Below are 19,062 nucleotides of genomic sequence, written 5' to 3' on the forward strand. Positions count from 1 at the left end.
CAATATCTGAGAGCCTGGGAGCAGAGGGGCCAGGAAAAAAATGATGTGAGCAAGATGGTGTCATAGGCGGGGAAAGAGCTCTGGGGACTACCATGTCAGGGTTCATTTCCTGGTTTGAGCACTTGATAGATGCATGGGTTTTGGCAAATTACTTAAGCATTCTCACCCTTGCCTGCTCACTTGAATCACTGGGCAAAACCAGATCCTATGAAGGGGAAGAGTTCAGATGCTTAACCCTGGTGCCTGTTCTGAGCACCAGGCAGCATGCTCATCACTTTCTAGATATTAACTCAATTAACACTCATAGCAACCCCAACTGACATGCTATTATTCTCACTTTATAGCTGAGGAGACATAGCACAAAGAAATGGAAGACTATCACAGCCACTCAAGGCTGCTATTCAGACCCTGCTGTTTGCTGTTTGCAGCCAAAGCCCATGTGCTTAACTACCATTTTCTTCTTCTCAGGGCTGATAACAGAGGCAGTCAATGATAGGAAGGAGGCTAATTCCTCCTTTAAGACTTACCAGTCACTCTTTGGGGAAGTACTGCTAAGCAGCATTTAAATACCTTTTGTTAGATTTTCTTTCTTGAGAAAGGGTCTCACTGTGTTGTTCAGGCTGGTCTTCTGCCTCAGCCTCTTGAGTACTGGGATTACAGTTCTACACTATGGTACCCACTTCATGTTAATACCTTGTCTCCTCTGTTCTTGACTAGGCTTCCCTCTATACTGTCAGTGTCTAGCACACAACACAGAAAGCACCAAGTAAGCTGATGGCTGAGGAGTTCATTCCCATTCCAGCCATTCAGCCACATGAAGAGAGTGCATCCGAAAGCTTACTCATTTCCCCACAGGTTTTATCATTTTAACTATCATTTCGTTTTGTTTTCTTTTTCTTTCTTTCCTTTCTTTTTTTTTTTTTTTTTTTTTTTGGGTGGTCGTGAGACAGAGTTTCTCTGTGCAGCCCTAGATGTCCTGGAACTCACTTTGTAGACCCGTCTGGTCTTGAACTCTTGAGATCTGCCTGCTTTAAAGTCATGTGTCACCACCACCTGGCTCATTTTGTTTTCAGACAGGTCTCATTACATAGCCCAAGTTATCGTTGAACTCAGGACCCTTCTTCCCCAGCTTTCTCAAGGTTGGGAGTACAGGTATGCACCACCACACCTGGCTATAACTCTGTATAGGTCAAGAGGTCGGCAAGGAGTGTCTTATTCAACTGTTCACTTTCCTTTAACCCATAGCTCACAGATTTGGCTAGGTTTCCTGGCCAGTAGGCTCTAGGGATTTACCTGTCTCTGCCTCCCCAGCACTGATAGCCACTCACTGCCGTGTCCAGATTTTTACAAGAGTACTGGGAACCCAAACAAGTATTTTTAACAGCTGAACTATATTCTTAGTCTTTCACTAAAACAAATTTAATTCTCTCTCTCTCTCTCTCTCTCTCTCTCGTGTGTGTGTGTGTGTGTGTGTGTTTGCGCGCACACGAGTGTGCGTGCAGGTCACATCATGTGTGTGGAGGTCAGAGAACATCTTTTGAAGTCACTTCTTTCCTTCCACCATGGGTTCTGGAGATCAGCAAGCATCTTTGCCTGCTGGGCCATGCTGCTGGTCCTGTGACCATTGTTTCTCCCCTTTATTTTTGTTTTATATGTTTGGGTGTTTTGCCTGCATGCATGGAAGCCAAAAGAGGGTGTTAGAGCCCTTGGGGCTAGAGTTACAGTTTTAAACTGGTGTTAGGAATTGTACTTAGATCCTCTGGAGGAGTATCAAGTGTACTTAATCACTAAGCTATCTCTTCAGACCTCTGGACACATTTTCAAATATGCAATTCAAGGTGTTAGATAAGAACCTGATGCTGCATAACCATCACTATTACCTACTCCCATTGGTCCCTTTCCCTTTTTAAAAACTGAAATGCTTAGGTGGTTAAGCAATAAAGCATTCCTGCCACAAATCAGCTCCACAGGCTTATGACCCACCGTGTGTCTCCCACAGTCACTGCTAACCCCAGTCTACTGTCTATGCCTGTAACCTTGCCTTGTCTTTTTGTGACTGGCTAGTTTCAAGTGGTAGAATGTCCCCAAGTTCACCCACAGTCATAAATTCCTTCCTCAAGCTTTATAATGTTGCACTATACACACATACTAATTTTGCTTATCACTCATATTTAAATTTCACCACTATGAGTGATGCTGTTATGAAAATAAGTGTACAAATACATCTTTAGACCTTAATTTCAGTTCTCCTGGACCTGTGCCCAGAAGTCAAATTGCTGAACAATACATGTGGTTCTATCTTTGTTTTTGAGGAACTATCAAACTTCTTTTTTTTTTTAATAGCAACTGTACCATCTTACATTCCTAACAATAGTGAGTAAAAATTCCAATTCTGGGGGCTGGAGAGATGATTCAGCTCTTAAGAGTACATACTGCTCTTGCACAGGACCTGAGCTCAGTTCCCAGAATCCAATGTCAGGTGGCTCACAAACAGCCTGCGACTCTAGATGCCTCTGGCCTCCATGAACAACCACACCATATGCTTTTGTGTACACACACACACACACACACACACACACACACACACACACACACACACGTTGGATTAGGAGTTAGAATTTCAGTCTTAGGCATACTCTCTCTCTCTCTCTCTCTCTCTCTCTCTCTCTCTCTAAACTTGGGGATAGAGAAATGGCTCAGAGGTTGAGGGCACTGAATGCTCTTCCAGAGTTCAATTCCCAGCAACCACATGGTGGCTCACAGCCATCTGTAATGAGATCTGGTGCCCTCTTCTAGCATGCATGCATACAGACAGAACACTGTATACATAATAAAATGAATAAACCTTAAAAAAATAACTCCTCTACGTTCTATATACTGTGGTTAAAGCTGTAATTTGTATTTACTGAGGCTGGGCTGTTTTCATGTGTTTATTTTCTTGGAAGGAAAATCTTTTTTCCATTGTGGAATTTGGAGGGTTTTTAGGAGGAATTTTAGGAGTTCTTTATATATTCTGAATATTAATTCCTTAGTAGATTTATGGTTTATAAGCCAAATTCATATGATTTTCTTTTGTTGTTTGGGCATTTGGTGTCATATTCAAGAAGTCCTTGATGAATCCAATGCCATGAAGTTCTTGTCCTGTGCTTTGTTCTAAATGTTTTATAATTTTAGGTCTTATAATTAGGGTTTCTGATCTATTTTGAGCTCATAATTATTCCGCATGAATACAGAAAAAGAGGTCTGAGCACTAGGGATGCATTTCCTTGGGTTTCTTAGGGGAACAGTGAGTGTCTATCCTTTCATTGATCACCTCCTAGGGCTGCTGTGGAAAGTATCTTTTCAGAGTCTCAGGGCTTTTACCAAAGCTTTTTTTAATAACAGTAAGATCCTGGGTTAGTTTTTGTTGCTGCGGCTGGACCCTCTGCCTCTGGCAGTTTAGAACTTCAGGCACTTGGAGCGGACATAGGGTTTGGTATGGCTGTGTGGGGTTCCTGGGGCCTTGCCAAACTGTCGGTATACCTCTCGGCCCTTCCGAGGACCAGACAAGAGCACAGTGCCACGGCCCTTGGGAGACTCCAGGGCTAGCTGGTCAAAGGTGCGACTTCAGGCCCGGCTGCTCACCGGCAGCGCACACACCTTCAGCTTGGGCACTCCCCACAACCACAGCGGTCTTGTTCTCTCGGCCAGGAAGCTTCATCTTTCGGATCATCCGGAACAGGGACAGAGGTGGCCGGTTACTGCAACTCATAAACAACCTTTTCAGCACAACCTGATTAAAGGTGGAGTTGGTTCTTCTGGCCAGAAACCTGTACAGCTTGTCCTGGCTCTTGGGCTTCTTGCGCCGAACCTTTCGGTCCTTGTTGTATCCAATGCCATCTCAGGGCGCCAGGCGTTGGTGGCGCACACCTTAAATCCCAGCTCTCGGGAGGCAGAGGCAGGCAGATCTCTATGAGTTCGAGGCCGGGCTGGTCTACAGAGCCAGTTCCAGGACAGCCTCCAAAACAATACAGAGAAACCCTGTCTGGAAAAACCAAAAAAGAAAAGAAAAAAAAAAAAAAAGAAAGAAAGAAAAAAGAAAAAGGTATCAGGGCTTTTAAATGGGGTTAACACACTGGGTCGAAGGCCTGCTTATCAGTCATGTGACCTCAGGATAGTCAACCACTCTCTCTTTGGCTCTATCCTCATCAAAGTAGGACAACAGTAATACCTACTGAGATGCCTTCAAGGACTAGTCAGGAATGTATATTAAAGAACCTAGCACAGTCCTTGCCCCACAGGAGACAGTTAACAAATCGCTTCAAAGGGTCATGAAATCCACAACCATACCACCTCCTAGAATGCTTATGGGATGCTTTTTTGTTTGTTTTTTTGTTTTTTGAGACAGAGTTTCTCTGTCTGGCTCTGGCTGTCCTAGAATTTGATCTGCAGACCAGGTTGGCCTCGAACTCATAGAGACTCGATGGCCTCTGTCTCCCTAGTGGTGGGATGAAAGGTTGTGCGATGACATTACAATGACCACAACAGCATGGGGGCTATTGTAAACATCAGGTGCCATCAGTATGTAAGCAGTCCGTGACTGACCAAAACGCTGCTATGCAATTCTTGCCTATCCTGTAATTGAGGGTTATCTTTCCATTTGCATCTGTCACATCTCTCGCAGCCACTTCTGTAGCAACAGTATGGGACTCACTGTTTTGACCTACTCTGCTGCAATCTTAATTCTTGCCTGTCTCTGACTGACACGCTCCCTTGCACCACCTGGTAAAATTGTACTCCCACTTCAAGGCCCAACGAGACATCATCCTTCATGCTCCTTATACCACCGACCCCTCCTTCCCAGAGCACTGTACGGATCCCTTTTAGGATGGTATGTTTACTTGCTTTTCAAATACACTGTGAGAGGAAGCTTCTGGAAGGCAGACTCTAAGTAACCTGTCTCTCTTCATCTCCTGAAAGGCCTGCAGAGAATGGGTACTCAAGGATGCAAAATAAATGCCCAGAAGAAGCCACTAGAAAGTAACTGAAGTCCCCCCCCCAAAAAAAATGTTTAAAGCATCCCAGGATTTACAGACTTAAAGACCTTTTGTTTCTCAGAACATAAATCCTAAGCAGCTGACTGTAAATTCTTTGTGGATTTAAGAACATCATGTACTTTCTGCTCTACTGAATAAAGAATCTGAGAAAGGCAGAGCCAGCAGGCCCTGAGAGGTCGGCTGACCCTACTCTGGCAGGTTTGAGATGACAGCTGAGGGGCTCACCTAGGGCCAGCCCTCTATGTCCAGACCAGTCTTTTGTCCCTCCAACCTGATAACCACCTGGGACATTCCTCAGGGACTTGCAGGTGACCTGTCACAACCCAAATGTCTATCTTTCCTTGCTGAGCTAGAGAAAACTTCTCCACCATGCTCCCAAAAGTTCTGCCTGGTATCTGTGGTCCTGCTCGCCATGATGAGCATGTGTATTGAAACGGCTTCGGGAAAGCTGCAACAATGCCACACAAGACCCCCACCCCCAGCCCGCCTTGCGGAAACAGCCTGGCCAACACAGTTTACTCTTCACATAAAATGATGAAGTCTTCAGACAGCTACATATTTCTTCAAGATAACTGAAAGAACTCCGTGATAATTGGCATCAATATCCAACTTATGTTACCTAACATATTTTAGCAGTTACAACTCTCTGTGTGATACATTCTATATGGACAGCTCTATAGTGATTGGTAAATTACAATATGGATGAGTACAAATGCTTCTAGGAAATGGCCTTTATGAAAATATGTGGTATTTTACACAGAACCCACATGACTGAATGGGTTGTTGGGATTGAAGTGACATGGGCTGACTGTCTTCAGACAATGGATGTTGAGGGGGTGGTCACAATTGTATTGGACATCTTGAGACATGGAGGCAGCACAGCCTAAAAAGAGTTAACATATCCCTACCAAACTGAATCTTGTTTAATTAGATATTGTATTTGGGTGTGTGGCAGGGGGTGGGGGTGGGGGTGGAGGAATAAAACAAAATTCTTTCATTAACTAAACCAAACTCCCTTAAAGGCAACAATATGTTCCTCCCTGTCAGGACAGAATGGAATGAAATCTTTATTTTAATTGGGGTCAGATGAGGAGCCATTTGGCTTCGGATGCTTTGTTTATCAGCCCTGAGCTTTATGGCTGAACCGGAACGTGAAATATTCCATTACACAACCGTTCCACTTAAAAGCCCACTTTCTCACATGTTAAATGCTGTAAATATAGCCCAAACTAGCTTTGAATTTAGGAATGGAATATTTAAAAATGCTCCAGTGACATGATGCTCCTGGGTGGCTTTGGGTCACATGCTGTCCATCCTATCAGGCAGTGAGACCCCCGTGAACAAAGGTCTCCCCATCTGGAGGGGCAGGTGGGCGTGCTGTCCCCTGGCTGATGCTCAGGGTGACAGAGGGTGCCCCCATGCACCTGAGCTGGGGAGTTCTAAGAACAAGACTGTTCAAGCTTCTGTGAGGAGCAAAGAGTGTCCTGTGTGAGAAGTCTGACCTTTACTTGCAAGCTGTGTGAAGCTAGGCAAGTTCTGAGTCTTGCCCTGCTTTGGAAACTTGGGCGTCCACACGATGGGCTGCTGCAAGGATGAAAGGGTGTGAGGCGCTCTGAGCGGAGACGGGCAGAGTAAGCGCAGGTTTGGAGTCGCTGTTGCTGTGGTTACTCATTCACAGTCCCTCATTATGGTCGTAGCAATCTACTGAGGTCAGGGTAGCTAAGCTCCTTGGGCAAATGAGATTGTCTCAGGAGGGTAAGTTACTGATCCTGAGTCACACAGCCAGAAGCTCACACGGGTGGGAACTGAACCCAGTCTTATTCCAAGTCTTAACGATAAAAGATGTACTTTGGGGCAAACAGAATAAATATATACTCAAACTTCAGAACCTGGAGACAGTCCAAAACTTCTGCTTCTGTGTACTTTTTAAAAAGGAAACACACACACACACACACACACACACACACACACACACACACACAGAGCATGTCATGCTAGTACTCTATCCTAGAGACCCATGTCACAGCAGGAATCACAAAGGGTGTTTGCACATGGTAACTAATTTAGGGGAAACAAGGGAATAGAGCCTTTAGTCCTGAGGCCTAGAGCTTTTGTCCAAGAGGGAATTCCAAATAGCCCTTACAGCTTACAGAAAGATGGCCCAGTATCTGTGAAGCAAGGGATTGATGCAAAAGGCTGCATCTTCACTACCACCACAGAGAACAACAACCACAACTCAATATATTAACCGGCTTACTGTGTGTTTATATGCAACGTTCTAGGCTGGGAGCCATTCGATGTGATTATGTGTGATTTTTATTTCTTCCTCCCAAATGAATTCAAGCCGAAAATATTAATATAGAAAGTTATCTTTTGTTTTAAAGAAACTAGTATTGAGAGAGAGAAACAGCTTCCACCACCACCCTCAAACTTCATTTATTCAGTTCCCCCTAAAACATATTCACATCTTTGTATCTTTCAAGTTCTAGCATCAAAATCCATCTAGAGTCTCAGGATTCTTTTCAAGCACACTGGCAATGGGTTAATGATGACATTATATGACAGCTCTGGAATACCGCAGACAAAGGGAGATGGGACTTATCAAGAAAACACCACCACAGCTATATGAGGCAAGGACAGAATCACACAAGGCAAGGCTCCGAAAGAGAAACTGGAAAAGTAGCAGCGTTGTGGGAAGGAGCATTTTTTTAAACTTTCATTTGCAGTGATGATGGTGCGATTGCACTTTCTACACCTGACTGGAGAGACTCAAATGCCAGTGTGCCTTTGAAATCAGTGTTTACTCACACATACAGAGAGTACGACTGTAACAAATGAAATGCATTATTTATGGTTCATAAATTCCAAGCCGACATCTGCGAGGTTCTCTTTCTATCTCCCCACCTCTGTTCTGGAAGCACTACCTGAATGAGTTGCTACCAGGACTTCACAGCAGGTACTTTGGCTGATCATGTGACTGTGCCATGATCTTCACAAATTAGAAAAAGAAAAGTAGACATCTACATGTATGTAATTTGTGAATTTAGTATCTCCACCGAGGGTGGGGGGAACAAACTCTTATTTTAAAAGTTACTGATTCTTTTTTGTTTGTGTTTTTCATGACAGGGTTTCTCTGTGTAGCCGTGGCTGTTCTATAACTACCTCCTATAGACCAGGGTGCTTTGAACTCACAGAGATTTGCCTGCCTCTGCCTCCCGAGTGCTGGGATTAAAGGCGTGTGCCACCACTGTGTGGCTCTGTTAACGATTCTTTTTTTGTTTTCCAAGATAGGGTTTCTGTGTGTAGCTTTGGAGGCTGTCCTGGAACTAGCTCTTGTAGACCAGGCTGGTCTCGAACTCACAGAGATCCGCCTGCCTCTGCCTCCCAAGTGCTGAGATTAAAGGCGTGCGCCACCACTGTGTGGCTATGTTATTGATTCTTAAAGTGAAGATAGTATGGACATCTAAATATCAAAGAAGCACCAAAGGTAACCATGAAGTAACTAGGTGAAATCTGAAGTGCTAATTGTATTTTAAAAAGTAGAAAAAAAACAGAGGAAAAAGACCGTTACATTGAGCTTCCTTATCGTCATGTTATTTCTAACCTATTTTTCAAACTTGAAAAAAATCACATAGAAGCCAAAGGAATTTAGAGTAGAGCATCGCCAGCCACATCCTTCAAACAGCTCACATGTATGTACAGTTTATTCAAACAGAATAAAATTAAAACTTATAAAATGCACAGTTATGTCACAGCACACCATCACTGTCCTCAAAGCACAGTGAAGAACTGGAGAACAAGGCTGTCAGCACTGGGCTGGCAGGGGCTGGGTTCCGAGCACAGGCTGCTCCCTGGAGGACACTTGCTGAGACACATGTGGCACACACAGACGATCTGAAAATTCAGGATGTTCAACCACTCCTAAACATACATGAATGGGTTCTGGCTCCTATTGCCAAGCAGAAAGGCAAGCCAGAAACACGCAGGATGAACAGACAATAAATCTTTGTAGGTAGCACATGAGCTGTAGTGTCACACAGTTCTATCTTCTAAACTGTCACCAGATTCCTCACATGTAAAGAAGTGCCAGCACAGGCAGCTGGGAGGAGCGTCTTCTGCCATGCCCACTGCTGTGCTATTTCCCCTTATGACCCAGCTTCCTAGCCCTCTCTGGTGGCACACACGGGATGCTCCTTTTTGCTCTTGGATGACAGCTGCAAACACCTGCAAAGGTTCTCTTCAAGCTACGGCAGTCCTTCAGGCCTGCAAATGTGGTTGGGGCTTCTCCAGCCGAGCGAGGACTGCAGCCTCCCCTGGATGACTCCTGCACCACCAGGGTCTCTTACACCCCACTCTTCTCCTGGACCAGAAGTTTCTCTTTCAAAGACTCAGTTTCCGTCCAGAGTTGTCCTTATTATACTTCTCTGACAGCCCTAGAAGCCTGCACCGCCCAGGCATCTCACCTCCCTGCCGTGTGTCCTGGCTCTGGAAGATACCCACTTTATTTTTCCTAAGAGTCAAGAGGCGACAGACTCTCAGTTCTGTGCGCCCAGCTGATGACAACTGTGTACACATGATGCTCACACAGAAACTAAACCAACAGAAGGACTCACAGTTAGAGTGTGAGGTCAAGTGCACATAGGGCTGAGCTGTGCCAGAGACTAGAGCGGAGGAAGGCTGCTGTGCGCCACTATCCTTAGAATTAAGAACGCCACTTTTGTGAACAAGAGCCACACAGGATGGGTACTAAAGGACTGTCATTCCTGTTTGAAAGGTGAGACAGTGATGTCAACTCTGTGACAGCACACATTAAAAGTGGGCCAGGGAGAGATAACCTTAGCCTTCTGAACTTCATACCCAGAGCCTTCACACCACGTGATGCCACTAAGCCCAGACAGCAATAGCGCAGTTTCATTTCTACTCATGGTCTAGCCGACTGTGCCAACTGCTGTCAAGGTCAGGGTGAGAGGGTGGGGAGCAGATGGAGATACTTTCCACTAAGTAAGATGAGCTCTATCAGCAGCAATCTTTAGAGGTGGGACGTGTTGCTTTAGGAGTAAGCTCCCTGGCACCCCCCTGAAGGGGAGACTCAAGAGCGGCCTTGTGGGCTTGAGAACCGCAGATGGAAATGCTGTTTAACAGTCATCTCAGAACAGGCTAGAAAGCAAAGGCCTGTTGGCCTCCCTCCTCTGACTGTGGAAGCCCTATTCAGCATGCCAGGCTCCATTCAATTCCCACCGCTTCCATTCCACCACAAAGCCTTCTCAGGGTCCTTCTCAGAATGACCCTCACTATGACCCAGTCACCATGTGTAGGAGGCTCTCTAGTTAAGGGCCCAGGTAGCTAAGGCAGTGGCATTGGGGTTCATCCTTCTCTGACCTTGGAAGAGGCTAGGAAGGGGCAAAGGAAGGGGCCTACCTCACTATGTCAAGGTTGAATTACCTCTACCCCAGACTAAAGAGGGTGGAGTGCTCTGCATTGCTGACTGAAGAGGGATGGAGCTAGCAGTCAGTGGACAACTCTCACAGCAGAACAACAGTCTCTCTCAGGGTATGCTTGGCTCTAGTCCTGGCCTGATCAATCATGAGCTCTGAACACTGGAAAAAGTCATCTCAAATGCCTAGCCCTTGGTTTCTTCTATTGACAAACATGGCTGATGCTCTATATATTTGTATACACCTTCTTATAGCTGCTGCCTTGTGACCCTTGGGGCGCCAACCCGACATCAGCTTGCAGTAGAGTGAGGCTGTAATGGGGGTGGCGGAGTGGAGGACTACAACCTAGCCTGGTAGGGGGTGGGGACTGAGGGCTGGGGTCCGCTATCTCCTGGCTCCCGAAACAAAGCCCGGGAGTTATCAAGGCCTGGAGACTTGAGGTCTCTACTTAGCTTGTATGTGGAAGCAGTGTGCGGTCAACCACGCAGGAAACCAGAATCAGAGAGAAAAGCAACAAGGGAGAGGGAGAAGAATACAGTGGTTCCAGTGGGTCAAAGTGTTCCTGGAAAATAAAAGCCCCAAACAAGGAGCAGCAGAACGGCAAAAAGGCAAACAGACGATCAAAAGCAAGAGAACAAAATGCAGGCCAGGAAGTCAGTGCCAGAGAATTGATTAGTCAAACATATGAATCTCTCACACTGAAGCAGAAATATCACAGCCCGGCGCCTCACTGTGGAGCCTTTTCCTCATAATGGGAGACATGAAGAGGACAGGGAATAAAGCAACTTTCATTTTTTCTCCATGAACGCAGAGGGCCAGGCCCCATGAGGACCTCGCCTTGTGCTGGCTTCGAGGGGAAGCATGGCCCCTAGCCATGGGGGTGGGGTGCGAGTGAATGGGCTGGCACTTGGCTCACTTCACTTGAAAGCTCAGAGGCTGCTGCAGACGCTGATTTCAGGCAAGAACAGCATCCTGGGACTAGGATTCAAATGAGAAAAGGTGAGTGTCCTTCTCAGCATCGTGGGGACTCCAGTTCCTTCGTGTCGTGTCTCTGTCTTCAATGCTCCTTCCTTGCTGCGTGGCTGCTGGCTAGTCTAGCAGGCAGTAGCATGGGAGCATCACAGACCTCCCTCAATAGTGCTGGAACCCAATGCCTAGCAGAAATGCTTAACAGTGTGGGGTGGGCCTGAAAGCTGGGCATAGGCTTGTTGGCACGGGTCAGAGCTAGGCTTTCTGGACTAGCTGAGAAGACATGCTGCTGTATTTTGAAACACACCTGGCCTACTGGACATGAGACCCTACCTAATCTCTTTGCATTACAGTGAGCTACAGGAATGTGAACCATCCTAAGTCATTAGGACTGAAATACCACCCGAGTTCCACTTGTCTCAGCGTCTGGGTGTCAAGGTGAGCTCTTCTGTTAACCACACTCCCACACTCTACAGGGAGAAGGGCTTGGGCTGTGGAGTCAAGGATTCAGCTTGGAGGCTCAAGCCCACTAGCATCTCACTGTGGTCAAGGTCCATTTCTATGTTCCCTGTACACACTATGTGTTACTAGGAAATTCATGTAGGAAACACATCGCTAAAGGTGAATGTCAATGGGCATGTGAGAGACTGGAGCAACAGACCCCCAAGGGTGAGGCAACTTGTTTCCCTATCGCACAGAGAATGGAAGCAGTGCTTTGGGCTGGTGCTGCTCCTGGCTGGTACCAAAGCCAATATTGTGAGCCCTGTCCTGGGCCTAGGCAGGAGCTAGCTGGCTGCCTCACAGACAGGATGCCCAGGTCAGTGCAGCTGGGCTTCTGTAAGTGGAAGGCAGGGTACACTGGCAGAGTCTTTTTGTACTGCTACTATGATGCCTGCTTGACATACAAAACCTTCCTTCTTCAAGGCAGCTTGGCCCAACATCTGCTTTCAGAGGTGTCGGTTACCAGGCTAGTTCCTGAAGAAACGTTTAAAAATAGGATCCTTGTCTCTAGCCCTATAATTATTGGGAAATTTAGGCTATGTAAGCTGTGGGTTTGATCTATCCCTGGCCTGTGTGTGTGTGCTTGTGTGGGAGATCATGACAGTGTACCATAATGGGGGACAAGGGTTTCATTTGAGTCCTGCTCGGGTGCGGTTGTCAGACCTTAGATAGGGTGATGGTGGTGGGATGGGGTCGCTGTGTAAGGACAGTACAGCCTGCTCAAGGTGTTGGAGCCTGATGAGATGGGCGTGGACACAGCAGAGTGAGGGCTGTGACAGCACAGGGTATGGAAACTCAGGTCGGATGTGCAGGGATCCAGGCATGAAAGGGACTTGCATGAGCATGGACAGTGGAGGCCTAGCCCTGCACATCAATGTTCAAGGAGGCCAAGAAAGGCATCTGGGCGGGGATGGTGACAAGGCAGTAGAGAAAAGTGGCTCCATATTAATAAGTAAGTCCATGAAGAAGAGGGCAGGGTTTGTTAACCTTTGTGCAGTATAGTCATTTTGCAATAAGGAGAAACAGGAGTGACTTCTGGTTGGCCTAGAATTGGAGACATTCATGTGAAGCCAAGCTTTTGGTATGTGAAGACAAAAGCACATGGAGATGTGCCTGTGGTGAGCTGTGTGTGTGGTATTTGATGGCTCTGACCACTGAAGGCCTGGCATCAGCAATCCCAAGAACACGTGGCTCCCAGACCTGGCTTTTGAATAGCATTCTTCAGGAAAAGGAACTCTGGCTCCTTTAAGAAAGAGCTGCCCCCAGGACTTAGGCAGGAAGTACACAGACAAACCTTAGGCATCTGGCCTGCTGGAACAGTCATGAGTCAGCAGTCAGAGCATCTACCTTGTAGGATATCATGGAAGACAGCTGGCTTAGATTCTTCAAAAATGTCAGTGTCAAGAAAGACGAAAATAAAATAAAACACAAGGAAAGAGGGTTGGCTCTAGGCTAGAGGAAGCTAAGGAAATAGCATAAACAAATGTGATATGCAATCCTTTTCAGGTTTATTGTTATTTACTTTCTATCTTTCTGTCATCCATTTATCATTTTTTTGAACAGGGTCTTACTAAATACACCTGGCTGTCTTGGAACTCACTATATGTAGACCAGGCTGGCCACAGACTCACAGCAATCCACCTGCCTCTGCCTTCCAAGTACTAGGATTAAAGGTGTGTACTACCATGCCCAGCTTAAGCCCAGGGAAATTTTTGAAAAAGAGATTTGTTATGAAAGATACTTTGGAGCCCACTTGGAGAACTGAATGTAGATTGTGCATTATTTACTTATAATGAACAACATTATTCTAGTAACAAAATATTTTCTGAGAGTAAAAATGGCCTTATGATTGCAGCAGAGAGAGAGAGAGAGAGAGAGAGAGAGAGAGAGAGAGAGAGAGAGAGAGCAGGAGGGAAGTGTCATGATTCTTGCAAGGTATAGTCAACTGGTTCAAAAACAAAACTGAAACAAAACAAAAGGTACAGCATTTACATATATAGGAAGACAATGTGAAACACTAATTATTAATGATTGCAAAAGAATAAATAGGTGTTCAATGTATTGTTTTTAACTCTCCTGTAGCTTTGAATGGATAAAGGGAAAGGAAAATGTTAAAAATATATTTTTAAGAGATGCTTACTATCATGTATGAATAAAATAAAATAAGATATGGAACTGTCTTAAATATTCCAGGAAAAAAATGGAGAATGGGAAGACATGACAAAATAAGCTGGTGTGATGCTAACTGCCAGGACACAGGGTACAAGGACTTTTGTATTTGAAGGGAAAATGTCTGAGTCTAGAAAAGATGCATTTGCTATATACACTTGTAAGAAAACAGTGTGGGAAGTATATGAAAACTTTAGATAAGTAAGAATTTAAAGCAGCAGGAAACAAAACCTGAGAGGACAGTGACCGGGGTACACAGGGCAGTGTTCATAGTAGAAAAACAGATACCTACCTAACAGTATGGAAAATTTGAAGACAATTAGGCTTAAAAGGGAAAGTTAAATCAAATTATTTTTGTTTAGCATGTGCATATGTCTTGGAACATATTAGTGTAGAAATAGCAACAAGGAAATTTTAAGTTTATATCAAGAGGGGAACAGGCAAGCAAATCCAACAAAGGAATCATACAACCATTGGTGACAGATTATGGATAATGTCTCAGGGTATAAGAAAAATAAGCTTCAGGATAGCCAGGGCTACATAGAGAAACTCTGTCTAGATAAACCAAAAAATAACACCAAGAACCCCCAAACACCTAGCCAACCAACCAACCAACCAAACAAACAAGCAAAACACATGATAAAGATTACATGGAAGTATTGATCATATAAGCTGAATTACACAAGAAGGCATAAAATGATTTGGAAAGAAATGTGCTAAACCTAAAACAAGTTGCCCTGGGGTGGGGTTGGGCCTTGAGTGATCGCTTACCCTCTTTATGCTTTTTCTGTGTTTCAGAAATGTTTTACAATGAAAATGTATTACTTTTATCATCAGAATAAAACCAACAATACACATTGTTATTTTTAGATGCTGTCTTAACTAGGCCTTTTGCCCTGGTATAGTTTCTTATGATTGCTCCTGTCATCATGACAAGAAGAGAAACTTCACAAGTGACTGGGTAGTCTTGAGTGGCACTAGGGATTCACCTACGTGGGATGGGTTTTAACTAGCATAAAAGACCTTGTAAGTAGGAACATTCAAAGGCAATTAGTTGGTAACAATATTATAAATAGAAAAGGAGCCAAATAAATGTTTCCTGGATATCATTAATTTAGTTGTAAAATGGATTCAGAGTTACTCTGATAACCCCACATAAAGAAGGCACTCATTATAAAGACAGCCATGTGTTAAACAAGAAAGCATAGACACAGAGATGACTCTGCTCCATATAACCAAGATATTCCCACAGAGACAGCAGTTCTCAAAATATCACCCTCAAAAACAAAAGCTCCAGCTAGGAAAACAACCCCAGCACAATGCTAATCAAATTGATCCTGCCTACCCATCCCTCATTCAGAATCCAGCTCCTCTCTGGATCTGGCTGTTTACACAGGCCCCTTCTGAGAAGTTTCATCCTGTAGAGTGGCCATGATGATGATTCACAGGAACAATGACTGCCCGGGAGCTTCACAGAACACGGCGTGAGGTGGGGGTCATGGCAATGCCCTGTGGATCTTCCAAAGAAGCCTGGGACTTGCTTTTCAATAGACACACCTGTCTGTTGCCTTGACTCTGGTCTGTTTCCCTGGAGTGAAAGCGCCTTTCCTGGGGGACTTGGGATCACTTTCCCAACATTCTAGCCTATTTCTATCAGGATCCTCGTTTTTGCTAATATACTCCCAGCATCATCCCCTTCAAGGATGAATGTTCCAGTCTCATTTCCCAGGCAAGTTTCAGTGGTCTCATCTCCAGTGGTCTCATCTAAGCTGAGACCACCGCCAGTGACTTGAAAGTAGTAACAGAGGAAGAGTAGCCAGGAAGAGCTGCTAGGAAGACAAGGTCATGTTGCCGCTGGAACTGTGAGACTGGGAGGCCTGAAAATGACACAGCCTCCTTGACTCCTGGAAGCATAGCTGACAGGCTGGGCTGGAAGACCAAAGGACAGAATAGGGTTCTTGATGTCACCAGCAAGGAGTTCAAATAGTCAAGAACTGATCTGATGACCTCCACTGGCAGTGTTGAGGCATAACAGCCCGTTATAGCACTGCAACCAAAACCTCCATACATTACTCTGTTCCCCCAGCATTCAGTGAAATTTGTCTGCATCAGTGGCTCAGAGCGGTTAGTGCAGGCTATGAAGAATGAAAATAATGACCTTGTTGCTAGTGTTTCAATTTCTATGAGAACAGCCCACATTTTGTTCTCCCTCTAACCTTTATTATACAAACTACATTAAAATAAAAGGCAGAAAAAACTTCAAATGTGATTCTCCTACCCTTCAAGCCTCCCCTTCCAGCTGGCCAACAGAGATATAGGCCCTGCTGCCTACATTCCATTCTGGGCTTTGGGGAAAGTGCACTATAGGTTTAAGTTAATTTTACAAGCATCCAGGGGATAGGAAGAAATGTTTTCATTGATCACTAGGTTTCCTGGAATATTGACAAGCAAATTTTCAAATGCATATGGAATCTTCATTTTCAAGTAAACCCATGGAAGACAGCCTCATGGTAAAAGGGCTTTAGAGTCTAACTTGTCTTTCAACCCTGGCTCTGACACCCATACTCTAATCATTGAGAGCTGAAATAAAAACTTAGTTCAAAAAAAGATGAAGAGAAGGCCACATAGCACTTAGGTATTTAAATTTTCCTCCAAGAAGCTCCTTGGCTGGGTGTGGTGGCAGCTACCTGTCAACTGCGTACCTGAGGGACTGAAGCAGGGGAATCACAAATTTGAGGTCAGCCTGGACTACAATATCGAGATCTTATCTCAAACAAAAACAATATATATAAACAAACAGCTGGGCGGTGGTAGTGCACGCCTTTAATCCCAGCAGAGGCAGGCGGATCTCTGTGAGGTCAAGGCCAACCTGGTCTACAAAGCCAGGTTCCAAAGCTACACAGAGAAACCTTGTCTCAAAAAAACCACAAAGAAAGAGAGAGGGAGGGAGGGAGGGAGGGAGGGAGGGAGGGAGGGAGGGCACAGGCTTAGGACCAGTCAGGCTAGTGGTTCAGCTCAGCTCAGCTGCACAGGTACAGGCTACAAAGGCTCACACTAAGTGTCTGCATTTCAGTTTCCCCACAGGTAATGGTTTCTTATCTACTGGCTCCTTTGTCTTTACCCCATGACCAATTTACTGTTGGACTAAGTGAGCACACGGGAAACACCAAGACCAGTTCCTGACATGCAGGAAGGCACCAAACCATTACTACCCTACCCATGCTGGTTCTCCCCAGTCCTGTTGAGGTTAAAGCCACAAGTTCTTACTACACAATACACAGGGTCCTCATGACAGGAGCCACAGCAATGGTACAGCTGGCTTTAAAAAGATGACTAAATTATCCAACAATGGCAAATACACACAATAAACCTATCCCATGAGTGTTTTATTTGGTTTCAAGGCCCTGCTGAGCCCACATTCTGCTACCCCCTTAAGTCCGGTCTACATGGCTTGCTCACACAGGGAAAATTGGTGGTGCCCTCTCTCCTATCAAGAGTTGCTTCTTATATCCTCTGCCCAAGGATGGCAATGTCACAAGGGCAAGGGAGCTGCACAATGCCCAGATATTTACGAAAATGTGCATGAGAAAGAGGGAGTGCTGTGTGGAGTGTGTCGTGTGGGCAGGCCTGGTGCATGGGAGCAATTAGAGCCAGTTTGCAACAACTCAGTGCTGCTCTATTCAATTGCTTAAAGAATTGCCATGGCAACAGCAGCCACACATAGTAAAGTGGCAGCAAGATGGAGCAAACACTTGAAAAAGACTCTCCTTAACCCTCCTCCCTTCCCCAAAATGAATAAAGGGCCATTTTGCTTCTCAGAAATGGCCTTCCAATCAATGTCCACACTTCACACCAAAGTGGGCGACCAATGCCCATCTTCAGTTTGTCTTCTTGCCTTTTTTTTTTGTATTAATGATGACAATAGCAGCCCAGCTACCTTTTAATGAGCTCCTACTATGTCCCAGGTCCTGGGTTGGTGAAAATATCACTTAATGATTCCATCAGCTGGCATGTACTAAGTGTATACTGTATCTGCACGGGGGACACTCAAGTCCTGGACACCATCCCTTAGGGCAAGAGAGACAGAGCCATAGAAAACTGCTTGAGAGGGGCAGCTTTGGAGCTGAGCCTTAAGCCAGCATCCCAGGAGGCCATCTATGATCAGGGACACAGACGACTAGGAAGTTTCCCTCAGAAAGCTCACCATCTAGTGGAGGAGGATGCTGAGGTAGGGAATCCACGAGATGCCTTGGCCACACATGAGACTAATCCAGGCTTTGCAGGGTGAAGAAAGAAGGGTTCACTATTTAGAGAGCACTGCCTCCCAGCAACAGGTGGCTAGTCTGTTAGTTCTTATAGCCATGCACGTGACAGCACAAGAAGGGAATGCACAGACTAACTCGAGCAGCATACCCTGGGATGTGTGGAAAACTCTACGCTCCTCCTGTCAAGGATACCTCTCAAGACCATGGAAGATAGTCCTTATTAATGGGTAGACTAAGACATGGACTCAAAACTCAGATAACTGTGACTTGCATTAGATACAGAGGCGCGATCAAAGTCATACTGGCTCAAACACTTGAGTGTCTGCTGTGCTACAGTTGCTGACAGGATTGCAGTTTAAGGTGGGTAGCCTATTCCTGGAACATCAGAGCCTGGTATAACCATAAAATTAACCATGAAAAGGACCAATGAGAACATGAGCAACTGTTGCTGAAGAGTTTTGAGCAAAGGGCTCTGATCCCCTCTTACCATTGCCCAAAAAACTTGATCCCTAGGGAAGGGATGGAAATTACTCACCTGGAAGCAATTCAATGTGCGAGACAAGAGCCACTTGGAAGTGCTCCATGGAACTGACATCACAGTGAACAGTCACTGTTCTCTGAGACCACAGTCTGAGTTCTTCTGAGGTGACCACAGTTGGGTCATGAGACTCCCTAAGTGAAGGAGCT

At 45.3% G+C, this 19,062-nt stretch overlaps 1 protein-coding gene and 1 pseudogene across 1 annotated transcript in view; both read right to left on the minus strand.

Moving 5' to 3' along the window:
* Nucleotides 1–19,062, minus strand: part of Dennd1a (DENN domain containing 1A) — a 490,889-nt gene that overhangs the window by 94,792 nt on the left and 377,035 nt on the right.
* On the minus strand, nt 2,791–8,628 carry LOC106022125 (annotated as a pseudogene).

This window comes from Mesocricetus auratus, unplaced genomic scaffold (genome assembly GCF_017639785.1).
Source record: "Mesocricetus auratus isolate SY011 unplaced genomic scaffold, BCM_Maur_2.0 Super-Scaffold_100047, whole genome shotgun sequence".
Taxonomy (NCBI): Eukaryota; Metazoa; Chordata; class Mammalia; order Rodentia; family Cricetidae; genus Mesocricetus; species Mesocricetus auratus.